Source organism: Labrus mixtus, chromosome 1 (assembly GCF_963584025.1).
Source record: "Labrus mixtus chromosome 1, fLabMix1.1, whole genome shotgun sequence".
Classification (NCBI taxonomy): Eukaryota; Metazoa; Chordata; class Actinopteri; order Labriformes; family Labridae; genus Labrus; species Labrus mixtus.
In genome coordinates, this window is record NC_083612.1 from 10,988,400 (window position 1) to 11,001,147 (window position 12,748).

General features: G+C 39.3%; 1 protein-coding gene across 1 annotated transcript in view; it reads left to right on the forward strand.

Moving 5' to 3' along the window:
* The window catches only part of traf6 (TNF receptor-associated factor 6), a 400,050-nt gene that overhangs the window by 70,116 nt on the left and 317,186 nt on the right, over positions 1-12,748 (forward strand). The window lies entirely within an intron of this gene.

A 12,748-nucleotide genomic window follows, 5' to 3' on the forward strand; every position in this document is an offset into this window, starting at 1 on the left:
GTTTATTGAGTGATCAAATTGACTTCACAGCAGTTCTGATGAGAGAGTGGTTGGGGTCAGAGACAAAGCTGTTAGCCAGCCTCAACATGTTTGTACTTTAGGTGGTGGTGCAATATAGATTTTAGACAGACACTAAGAATCATAGATGTAAAAAAAAAAAAAAACATAAACGTGTCTGCTTACCCTAAAAAAGATCTCAGTCAAGAACTACACTGACGTTCTTTCAAGAAGAAACTTGCTGGATTGTTTTCATTATGAATAACAATAGGAACATTATGAGCAAAAAACAAACACAATTTCCTGTGTTGTCTTAGTGTTAACTGTTGGTTCAGTGCAGCCTCACACACGGCTGCTACTTTTGCCTGGACTCTTGTTTAAATATTTTAGGTTTTGTGTTAATGAATAAGAAATTAAAGCTACTTTGGATTTCAGGAGATCGACTGACAGTCACATACATAATCAAAAGTTTAAAAAAAGGGGGACTCTGTTTTAACCTATATCAAATATTTAAAACACTCCCAGTATCATTTATCTTAAAGCAGTTTCATTTTCAAACATATATTTTCAAATATCAGTTGTCATCTTGGTTGTCTTTGCAGTTTTCCAAATACAGTATGTGATGCCATTACATCAAGTATCCAGCTCTACCTGCGTCTATTTCAAAACTTACCCTCTGTCACCGTGAAAATGCTCGGTTTCAGTGAAAGTTCTGACAAAAGTTCTCCATATTTAAAAGCCTGTGAACCGGAGCACTTCAGAGGGAGCAGCCATATGGTTGAGATCAAAACCTCCCCTCCACTGCAAAGAAAACTCTGCTAATTAAACGTTTCCTGATTAATTCAGCCACTCTAATTAGAGGGGAATTTATTCCACATCAATATTTCACCGTGTCAGCAGAAACCCTCGCCTTGGCCACGAGATAATGGAGAATCCAGCGTCTTTATTCCAGCCGCCCCCCGCATGCCATCACAATCCACACACTTACTGTAAAAGTGAGACACACACACACACATGCCCGACCCACTTTTTTAATGATTAGTCTTTTCATGCTGAGGAGTTTTTTTCCTCCGTGACTCATTTTGAGGGATGGGGTGATGCAGGAGATGAAAAGTCAAAAGTTGACCAAGTGTTTGAAGCTCAAACTGACACTAAGCAGCCTTCAGAAACAGCTTAGAGGATGAAATCATTACTATTGTGTATTTAAATATTCAACAAACCCACGCACATTTCTCTTTTGGTTCAAAAATATTTTTCGGGGGGGACTTTAAAAAATGGCTCAACAGCTGCTGTGTCTCGGATGCCAGGGACCCACAATTAAAACCTTAATGAGTTTTTGTTTCATTAATTTAGAGGGGACACACTTTACAAGACACATTTGATTCCTAGATTAATTAAAGCCTTATTTCAAGGGAAAAGTTAAACAGAAACATTTATTTATTTTCTGGGGCAAATTCCTTAACTTGTTTCATCCCAGCCATACATGCATTTATTAGATTGTTCTCTACTGTTCATTCTGCTCACTTTTGGGTAAAAACATATTCTGAACACGGGGTGATCTTTGTCTATCATGAAGGCGCAATGAAAGATCAAGCGAGCTAGATATGCGATTGGCGTTGCTTCTCTTGTTCTATTCATAAATGTTGGTTAAACTGGTGTTTGTATCCAACCTCCATCATCCGGAGTCTTCAGTTCACACCACACCACCACAACACAAACCACAACCCAGTAAGCTCTCCCTCTGATTTGCACTGATCCACAGAACTCTCTCCGAGGGGAGAAGCTGGAGAACTGTTTAACGTTGCATGCAGGAGCAGCAGATGTAGGAAACACAACAGCAATGATGTCAAGGACCTCAACATGTCACTAAATGAACACCACAAAACACACAGTCTGAATACAGAGTATGTGGGTCAGGCAACAGGAGTCAGTGGTCAGTTGTACAGAGTGTACTCCTTATACACATGACTCCATAGGATAGCTCATGTAACAAAGACTGAAAAAAAAGTCCTTGACAACTGAATGAACTCTGATCAAGACTATCGTGTGCGGTTTATGGCTCCAGTTGGAGTTAAGTTGAAACTGAGTTCAGATTCCAGGTGCAGAATGTTTCTTTCCAGGCTGCTCACTGACCCCTCTGTTGGCCGTTATGTCAAATACATGCATGATGAATTCACATCTCCCGAGGACTGTAGTCGTGTAACATGAATCGTGCCCCACGGCCAGCTCTTCAGGCGGACTCAGGCCCGGTACCTCAATATGGCACATTTATGTTCAGTGGACTTTGGGGCCGAGTGTACCTGGATCCGGGTCCTGGTCCCTAGTGTGAAACCACCCTTAAACACACTCTGCGATACTGTTAAAATCTTGTTGTCATGGTGATGTTTATGAACTTTGTTTGTACATGCTTGCTTTATAATTGCTCTGTCACTTGGCTGAATAAGCAGACATGGAGAGTCTTGAGACGTACAAACTACCAAAACAATGTTTTTTTTTTTGTTTTCTTCCATCCTGTGAAATGTTTGTTTCTGTTTGACATCTGATTTTTTTTCACTGTGTGTGTTTCTGGAACATTCAAGTTTGTTTTATGTTTTGATGCCCTGTCAACACCAAAACACTATCAGAGTCAGTTGTTTGTATTTTTCCCGCAGAACATGAGATGTGTTTGAGTTGTATGCCTTTATGGGAATAAAAGGTCTGCTCATTAACAGTTTTAGTGCTTTCCTTGATACTAATACTGGAACTTGGAGATTGTATTACTTCTACAAAATGAGCCTTTAATGTGTTATGGTATGGTAATGTAATGTACTGCAAGCTGGCCTCAGACATAACTGGCTTGCTTTCTGCCTCTCAGCCACTCTCTCTCCTCAAGGCTGCGGTTATGAGGGCCAATGCTAATAATCACAAACCTCCCAATGTGGCACTCCATCCTGACCACTAACAGCTGCAGAGACCACAGACGCTGCCCTTCACTTCCTCAATAACAAATCTGAAATAAAACAATAGAACAACAGCAGTCGTTTAATCTTTGAAAAAAAGAATTTGTCCTCTGATTATGTCAAGTAAATCTAGCACTGCAATTTCACTACACATGCTACTACTTTCAATTTGAAACAATTGGTGTTTTGTGAAGCAGATGACCTCCTTTATTGGACCTTTAATCATCGGTTTGTAGTGAAGGATTCAAAGATAACCAGGAAGGAGATGAAGACAAACATGGATTCATGAAAGGGAGAACTCAATGATAACATAAAACACAAGAGGGGTTAAGGTGGGATTTTTAACAGCTTCTCAGGAGTCCTTTTATTGATCAAGCACAAACTGCTCATTCACCCCACTAACAGCTCCTTCTAAGCTGCTCTGAGAACAATTTTAAACAACGGAGATAATTAACAAAGCCCTTGGGCGGTGGTGCAGGAGAGTGGAAACACGAGTGTGCACCACACGATCACTTAAGCTTCATTAGCAGTGTTGTGTGGTGAGTCACTCACTGAGGTAGGCCGCTGGTGACCTTTGTGGTGCAGTCATATGCACATTATGTGTCATGTTCTCGTAACTAATTTAATTTAGTTCACCTGAAATGAAATAGGATCATCCGGAAAATAAGGGAAGGATCAAATATGCCGTTTTACATCACACAGTATTGATTTGTTTATTTTTTTTATTTTTTTCCGAATGAATGCGTTTGAATGCGTGAATATTTCTGTGTCAGGTGTTAATACCATGAATAGCAAAACAAAAACACAGCCATGAATAATCCACGGTTCGATAGGTTATTACAATGTCTGAATGTCCTCATATTTTCAGTCCAACGCTAAAACATTTCCTCTGCTGCTTAGAATTGAATGTAGCTCTGGCGAGAGTTCTGGGATGAAGATTTTAGTCTTCATTCTGGTTTTATTGTCCGTTCTCATTATGTTGTGTGCACTCCTCCTCGCATGCTACCTCTTCTTCCTAGTCATCTGCTGTTCACATCACCTGCTCACATCTGTCCAATAGCACTGCTCTACTCTCATATTGGTAAATGGTTTTTGTTCTTGAGCTTGTATAGTGCGTTTCTAGTCTTCTGACTACTCAAAGCACTTTTAACACCAGAGGTCACACCTACATAATCACACCAATATGGCAGAGACTGCTATGTCAAGTGTCCATCAGTATTAATCCACACTTTTAAATGTCGACTCAGGGTTAAGTGTCTTGCCCCTAGGACACATTGACACGCAATCGCCGCCAAGTCCTCGCAGTTTCATCACCTTCTTCATCCCATCAGCCTCTGATCACATCATCAGCCACCACCAGTCAAGCCCAGTCTGGTCAGCCTCCTCATCCCTTCAGCCTCAGACGGCATCTTCAACCCTTATGGACAATGCCCATTCTTCAGTTACATCTGCTTTTTCATCCCTTCAGCCTCAGAGGACGTCATCGACCATCTCAACCCCAGGTGTCATATTTTGATTAGCTTTTTCATCCCTTCAGCCTCAGACAACATCATCATCAGCTAACACCTGCACCACCAGTGTCTCGACTCCACGCCACGGGGGGGTTAGATCTTGCTGCCGCTCAGGGAACACATCGCCATCCATCCCTGTAGAGTTCAAGCTCCAAAGATTATAATAGACAATTAGACAATAATTCAATAAATATGTATCTTTGATCTTGTCTCTCCTGACTGAAATATTATTCAAAGCGTTGTAGGTGTGTCAGAAGGAATAATATATTCCATCACGTTCTGGTAATTTACTCTTACAATATCACAATGTGTTGCAGCATCATTTTAAATACAACTGTTCTGACTCAGAAGAAGGGAGAAGACCACACACTCTGACAAACACTGAACTGGTTTCTTGATTGGATTTTTAAACAGGAAAAAAAACATTTTTGGCCACTCGGGGGCAGCAGAAACGAGCTGCAAACACCACAGTGATAGTGTATCATCATTTTTTATGTTAAAGTGTTAAAAAAAACAGCTGCCTAATCAAACGTCTAACAGACCCTGAGCCACAAAAGCATTAACGTGGAGTTGTGTGTATACCTATTCTGGTGAGTGTAGGTCCAAAGTTCACTCTTTTTATTTTCAAACATCAGGCTCTAAATATGCTTCACAGACAGTTATTGACTTTACCCGTCTGACATTTACTGCTGGGCAGAGATGAGAGTGTTGATAGTGACCCATGTCACTAAAATCAATCAACAGAGAACCAAAAAAAGAGCTGACAGATACTTCTATATCAGTTAAGAGGGCACGATGATGATGTGGCTTTTCTTTATACGCTCGGGTTTCCTCCCATCAACCTGAGGCAAGCAGGGACGAATTTGAAGCAGTCTTTTACAGTAAGATCGTCTGATGATGATTAACTCTGAGAGGGACTTTTGGAGGGCAGTAAAATACATATCCATGCAAGGGTCATTGTTTATAGTCCAAACATTAACTTTAGAAATTATTATGTCATGAGATGACTTGCATGCAGTTAACATGTTACAGAGATAAATCAAAGCTAAAACTAACCAAACAGTTTTCTTGCATACAGTCAATGCACACTAAAATACTCATGGACAATACTGCAGTGACAAACTTAACCCCGGAACACCTCCCACACCAAACAGTGTGTCAGATGTCTACAGATTCTGCACCCTTATTCAGAATCTAGGATTTTGCTAAACTCTTGCTAAATGTGACCTGAAGACTGCGTCTCGTCTGTTTGAGCGGATCATTTTAATCTTCTTCTTTATAAATCTGATAGTATTTTTGTTAAAACTTTGTCTTTCTGCCATTCTTCATTCGTTTTTCTGGTGATTAAAACGTTCATTCTTGCATGGAGGATTTAATTTACTCTACTGTATGTGGTGGCATTTCATTGCTTTAATATAACTCAGTACTAACTGGATTATTCATTAGTGGATGTTTCTTAGCTAACTCTTGCCACAGATTTGAATTAACTAAATTCTGCAATGGTTTGAAAGTGATATGTGACTTTGATTTATCATCTCCTAGTCATAATTGGACACAGATTAATTATCTGTATTCTGCGTCTGTTAAGGGAAAAGTCATTATAGATGTTTGTAAAAGATCTATTTAGAATTGAGAAAAAAAACAAAAATAGCCAAGCTGTTTTTTGCAAAACAAGCTGAATTCTGGTGAAATAGGGAACCTGTAAACCGCCTTCAGGTGTTAATGTGTTTGTGTTGTTTAAGCCTGAGCGCCGCTGTTTGACTGGTGACCTCTTGAGAGTGTTTCTACGTCTCCACTGCACCCTGGGATACACTCCTGCTCTCCATATAAATGATAAGGCGTAAACGACAGAATGGATGGATGGATGGATGGAAAGCCTTGCTAAAGAAATGACAGCTGCCATGTCACCGTAATGCTCCACAGGATGACGAAGAGGAGGATGAGTCATCAGACAGTCCTGGTCTCTGTGATGACAGGGGTTTGGAGTCTGCAAGTTGACTGAACAAAGCTAAATACGTCAGTCTGACAGTGGCAAATATCTGCACATAAAAAACATCTGTATTTAATGTCGCAGAAAAATGACGAGTCAGCTTTTACTGTATAACAAAAGGTATTTTTAATACCTCTATGGTGGTATTTAATCCGCAGAGGAACACTCATTCATATTTTATGATCTTCATTTTTCAGCAGGATGTCCTCCTTTCTTGGCTGTAAAAGTCTGACTACAAGGTTGGTTTGTTTTATGCACCATGATAGCCAAAAAAGTGTCCCCTCAATTAAACACCTTCACTTCAACTTGCAGCGCAGAGAGTGAACTTTAGATGCACTGACAAGACATAATCAACGTGAAGAAATTGTGGCCCACTTCATAAACAACTCAAACATGCATTAGCATCATCTCATTCACTAATATATGCGTAGAAATGTTCTTACTCACCGTCTGATTCATGACACAATTTTGTTCTCACCACCTTGCGTACAGTCAATCATTTGATCAGCACCTGCAGATGTGTCTGATGTCAGTTACGTCTGATGGACACTTTACACAGCAGCCTCTGCCATCAGTGTGTGAATGTTTAGGTGTGACATGCAGTGTAAAAGCGCTTTGGTGGTCTTGTTTTCTTTTGGAGGTCATATAGAGGCATAAGTACAAAATCTCTCTCAATATCATAACCAGCAAACAACTCCTCACCGGAGCTTTAAATGTTGCTAATTGTCAACTTTTTTTAAACTGCAGCTGTTTAGCTGAAACTAAGGCTCAAGCAGCCAAATAAATTGTTTTTGGCATTTTCTGTAATCTCAAATGTGTATATTCATGTGTCATATCCATCATCCAGCTTTGTATTTCACGCCTAATATAACTCTTATTTAAAGGGAAACTCTCCTTAAGGCTTTCTAGCTCTTTCTTTTCCTCCAGACAGTGAGCAGGCTGAGTTTGTTTCAGCCATGGGCAGATCAAAGTAGTAAAAGCAGCGCAGCTGGGAAACTAGCCGTGGTCCACCAGGGAGGATTATATGTGTTTGAAATTAAGCTGCCCTGTGGACTGTACCACACTGTGGCTCACCCTCACTGGACCCAAATATATTCACTCCACTTTCTAGATGATTCATTACATGAGCACCAAATTAACAATAAGGTAGCACAACACTGGGCTACGTTAGCAACAAAGTGCTACTGGAACTCTGGTCACTAAGGACTCATTTAATGATGGTGGTGTCTTTAATAATGAAAAACGACTCTTGTTAAAAAACAGAAGCTCTATTGTCTTTGGCCTTACACGTTGCTCTACAGATCTGTGAAACCAACTTGTACAGATAGTAAAACACTGTACACTTCTGCAGGCCGGTGATCTGCTAACAAGTCATAATCATAGGGCGCTATAGGGTGTCTGTGTGGGGATCGCAGAAACAATTTCACTATTTTAAATGTATTTTATAGAAAAGTCAGAAGTTATGGTGCAAACAAAGGTTTGTCATTATAGAGTATGTAAGAGCTCAGCTTGCAGGTTGAATTATATACTCTGATTTAAAATATGATAATCCAAATACTGTCTGTGATCAAGAAGCATAGTTAAACTTAAAGTAATTAAAACCCTGGGTGCAGTACATGTGTAACTTGAAGGACCTCCCTGCACACCCTCCTTGCTTCCTGCATGCTCCCTAAGCACCTCAGAGCATATGGGAGGGGGTTGGGGGAAAAAAAAGTGCCAAAACTGTATTTTTTATCAAATTTGTTGTGCTGAGTTTGTATCAAGTGGCAATCTCTGCTGTTGATAAATGAAGCTAATGTGGGAGTGCAAAAACACTGCAGTTCCTTGAGTGTCCACTTGAGGCTGATCCAAAAGACACAGAAATCCCATCCACACCCATTTAAAAATATCCATTTTGACAGCAGATACAAACATGTTTGTAGCATGGTACAAAATTAAAATGCTGAGTTGAAAATATGATCCTCTGACCATAAACAATATGTTATAGGGTTTTTGAAACATAAGATCTTCTCAAAAGAAGAGCTCAGAAATCATTAGTGTGTCTGATTTCAGACTCCACTAAATATTCTTTGTGTGTTCGACTCAAGTATTTTTTTCTTCTGAGGTATTTTTGACCAAGAAATTATACACCTATAATTACACACATAATATGTATTGGCGGAAAATTGCAGCTGTTGGTCTTAATATCAAGGTCAGGTGTTTTTTAGTGACTTAAGGTGCTTATTATAAAATATGTCTGGCTTATTAAACATTTTTTCAAAGGATATACACAATTCTACTAAAGGTACAGATGAGGAGTATGCAGTCACTCTATAAAGAAAATGAATGGTACTTAACATTTTGGACATAAAATACTACACACTATAGAAACAACCATATAAGTAAGAGTGAAATATCTGTGCATCATTGTAGATTGGGAACTGGTAAATGGTTAAATGAATAATTTTCAGTCAAAGCTGGTGTGTAGCTTTGGCAGCCATGAGTCCTGAAATGCAAAAAACAACAAGTATGTTTAAATGCCAGTGTGTATGGTAGGAGAACAGGGTGGCAGCTTGCACTAAAGCTGTGTTTGTTTTATAAAGTTTACCTCAGATTTAAGTTGTTTTGTTGAAATTTCCCAGAGTTTTTTTTTTCCTCTTCCCCTTCCCGTTCTGTTTTATACATAAACCTGCTGCCTGTCTGTGTCGTCCTCGGCCTGCAGTTGTCTCACATCTACTATATTTCTTTTCCACCCAGTGTTGAAGATTAATCACACCTTGTGCCAGGAAATGACTGCACAGAGATATTTTTCGTTTGGCTAATTAAGTAGCCGTCATCCATCAGAGGTGTTTCTTTTTTTATTCTAATGACGCAATGCAATAGACAAGTTTAGAGTCCTTTATTATCCTGAAGGAGGGAATTCACAACATAACCCTATGCAATATGTCCTTCACCAAGTTGGGATAGAAAGCTTTTATGTCTTCCTACATCTTATCACATCTCCCTCTATCCCATTTTTCAAGCCGGGCACAGTTTCAGCAGATGACAGCTCATCATGAGTTTGGTTTTCCCCAAGATTTCTGTTTTTTCTTGCCACTGTAACTTTGCTAATTGTTGCTCAGTGCTAATGATGGATTAATGTTGGATCTTTCTAATATAGAAAAGAGTACGATCTTTTACCTGCTATATGTAAAGTGTCTCGATATAACGTTTTTTATGAATTGGCGCTATACAAATAAAGATTGATCGATCGATTGATTGATGGATGGATGGATGGATGGATGGACGGATTGATTGATTGATTGATTGATTGATTGATTGATTGATTGATTGATTGATTGATTGATTGATTGAGGTGTTCTGCTCCTTGAACCTTGAGCACTCTACAAATTGATTGGGGTGCCGGATAGCCGAGCCGTTAATCTGCACGCCCCATGTACAGAGGCTATACAGTCCTCGCCGCAGCGGCCGTGGGTTCAAATCTGACCTCGGCCCTTTGCTGCATGTCACCCCACCTCTCTCCTGCCAACATTTCCTGTCTCTCTTCAGCTGCTTAATAAAGAAACATAAGAATTTTTCTTGGATGTTGTAGTTTTATACCCCGGTATAATCTCTTGAATTCAGGCTTTCTGTTTACACATGTTTAAGCGGATCATTTTAATCTTCTTCTTTATAAATCTGATAGTATTTTTGTTAAAACTTTGTCTTTCTGCCATTCTTCATTCATTTTTCTGGTGATTAAAATGTTCATTCTTGCATGTATGATTTAATTTACTCTACTGTATGTGGTGGCATTTCACTTGCTTTAGTATAACTCAGTACTAACTGGATTATTCATTAGTGGATGTTTCTTAGCTAACTCTTGCCACAGATTTGATTAAGCCTAAATTCTGCAATGGTTTGAAAGTGATATGTGACTTTGATTTATCATCTCCTAGTCATAATCGGACACAGATTAATTATCTGTATTCTCACGATAAATGTTCTGCATTTGGACGGCTATGTAGGCATTAGTCCTATGTGGTCAAATGTGCCATCTGGAGGATGTGTGCGATACTGAGAGCTAGGGAGGGTTATTAAAAGCCACATTGTTGATAAAGCATGTCTAAGCTTTACTATCTGTATTTTAGTGCCCAAATACTCCAATTGTATCATGCTTTCAACATTAAAATCAAGGGAGCATTTAAAAAAAAAAAAGGCAAGATGAGACATGAGTCTGTTCCTGTAGATGTTTAGAGTCAAGCATAGGATATCAGCTGTGACTTAGCAGTTTAAAATCCTGAGTTGTTTTCATAAAAGGTATCTTTTTATTTCAGTTTATTCCAGCTGGACAGCTTCTCTTTTGCTATATTTGCAATATTTCACTTTAATTTTAGGTGACGATATACTATGCAGATACTACAGAGCCTCTGTGATCCAACATAACACCAGCTGCATCTTTACTCCATCTTTTTGCTTGCTCATACAGTGTGGAAATCCTCTGAGCTGACAGGGGTCAGGGAAGCAGACCGCCTTGTGAATAGCAAAACTTGGTTCCAGCTCATCATCCCAACCCCCCCACACACACACCCCCACACACCCCCACCCTTCCAAAGCCTGAGCAAGAGGAAGCTGAGGGAGAGGTCAGACACCCCGCAGATGGATGTGTGGTATGGGCTGAGTCAGGCAGCACAAATACTGCCTCTGTGTTCTCTGAAGAAGATGGACTTTTAAATCCCTGCTGAGGGCATATATGAGTCCATGGGCGCAGCGCTTCAACACAGCGGATACCAGTGGAACACCAGCGGATGGCATAACACCAACAGACAATGTTCACTTACAACAATTTACACAGCAAGTGAGTGAGCCTGCAAGTGTGCAGCGGAACAATAGCTGCAGGATGAGACAGGGTTGACACCAGGTCTGGAAGTGAAAGCAAAGTGCACGATAAACGCTATGTGGTACTTTTTTTAAAAGTGCTTTTTAAATATAAAGATGGTAAGCCTAACTGGTAATGGTAAGAATAACTTAATACGTATGCAAAAAAAAAAGCTTTCTATCACATTTTCAAGTATAAAATAAATCAATAAACGCAATAAAAAAATATATATTTTTGCACTTAATGGATGATGTTTGCATACGAGGAACAGAAGATGGTTCATATTTTCTGTCGGTTTGAAGTGTCATCACAATGCAAGTGTCTTTCATGTGTCACCACTGTTCTCTGAATGAGTCATTAGGCTCGTATAGGGCAGTCACACGAGCCTCCATCAGCTGTGATTGTCTTGTCCCGATGTACAAGACAACTCTTGGCCAGTCTGCTTTCTCTGCAAACCTTTGACACTCTCTGTCCACTGACATAAAACTAGAGAGTCATGCTTTTAAAATCAACCAACAACAGTGCTCACATGAATAGCTTATGACTGGTTTACTGTCTGATCTCGTGCCTTTGCTCGATGTGTATATTTGGCTGCTCTTTTATCACTGTCATATTGCACATTTTATTGTTTTAGTCATTTTCTCTTTATTGTTTCTCCCTGTCTTATTGATTTTCTTCCTATCTTTAATGGTTTTCTTTCAAAAGCCTCCTGTGGACCGGTGTTGAGAGCTAGCATGTATGCTGAAACACTTAAACAATGCATCTGGTTCGTCCAATGTAACTGTGATGACAAATCAAGTCTATCTAATCTTGACTCAGGGCTTTAATGTCAGCGATCAGTGAAGATATCCATGGTACTGGAAAACAAGAATGTCATATTTGCCAGATTTTAACATGTAAACCATGTTATTGCCCAGTTAAAAAAATGCCCACGAAAAAATAAGATTAATAATCAAAACAGACTTCCCATTATATTGGTAACTATTGTTGTTGTGATTTTTTAGGTTTAATTCTATCAATTTTATTTAATTTCGAAATATATATATTCCAAACTGTAATACTTTCTATTATTTAATTTATATATTGAAGTTGATCAACATTATGAAAACACACAGTGTGCATCAATCCTGCAGTCAGCCACACAATGAAGAATTATGATTTGCTGCCACCTACTGTCTCAAAGATGTATTGCAGTCATAATATATTTGTGACTAGTGAATGCTGCTACCTGTGTAATAAAAACAATTACATCAACATAAAGAACAAAAACAACGACTGTGTACGTTTTGAGCTGTAACATCGGCCTGTATGAGCAAATGAAAAATGGTCCCACATTTCCAATCTGAAATATTTTTACTACTATGAAGCCTTCTCATTTCACCCCACTACTAGACCAGGAAAAGTGGTATGAGTCATGTTGCCACTCCTGCTGGTCACAGCTGTTTTGTTCTACTGTTCACACATAACTCTTTGG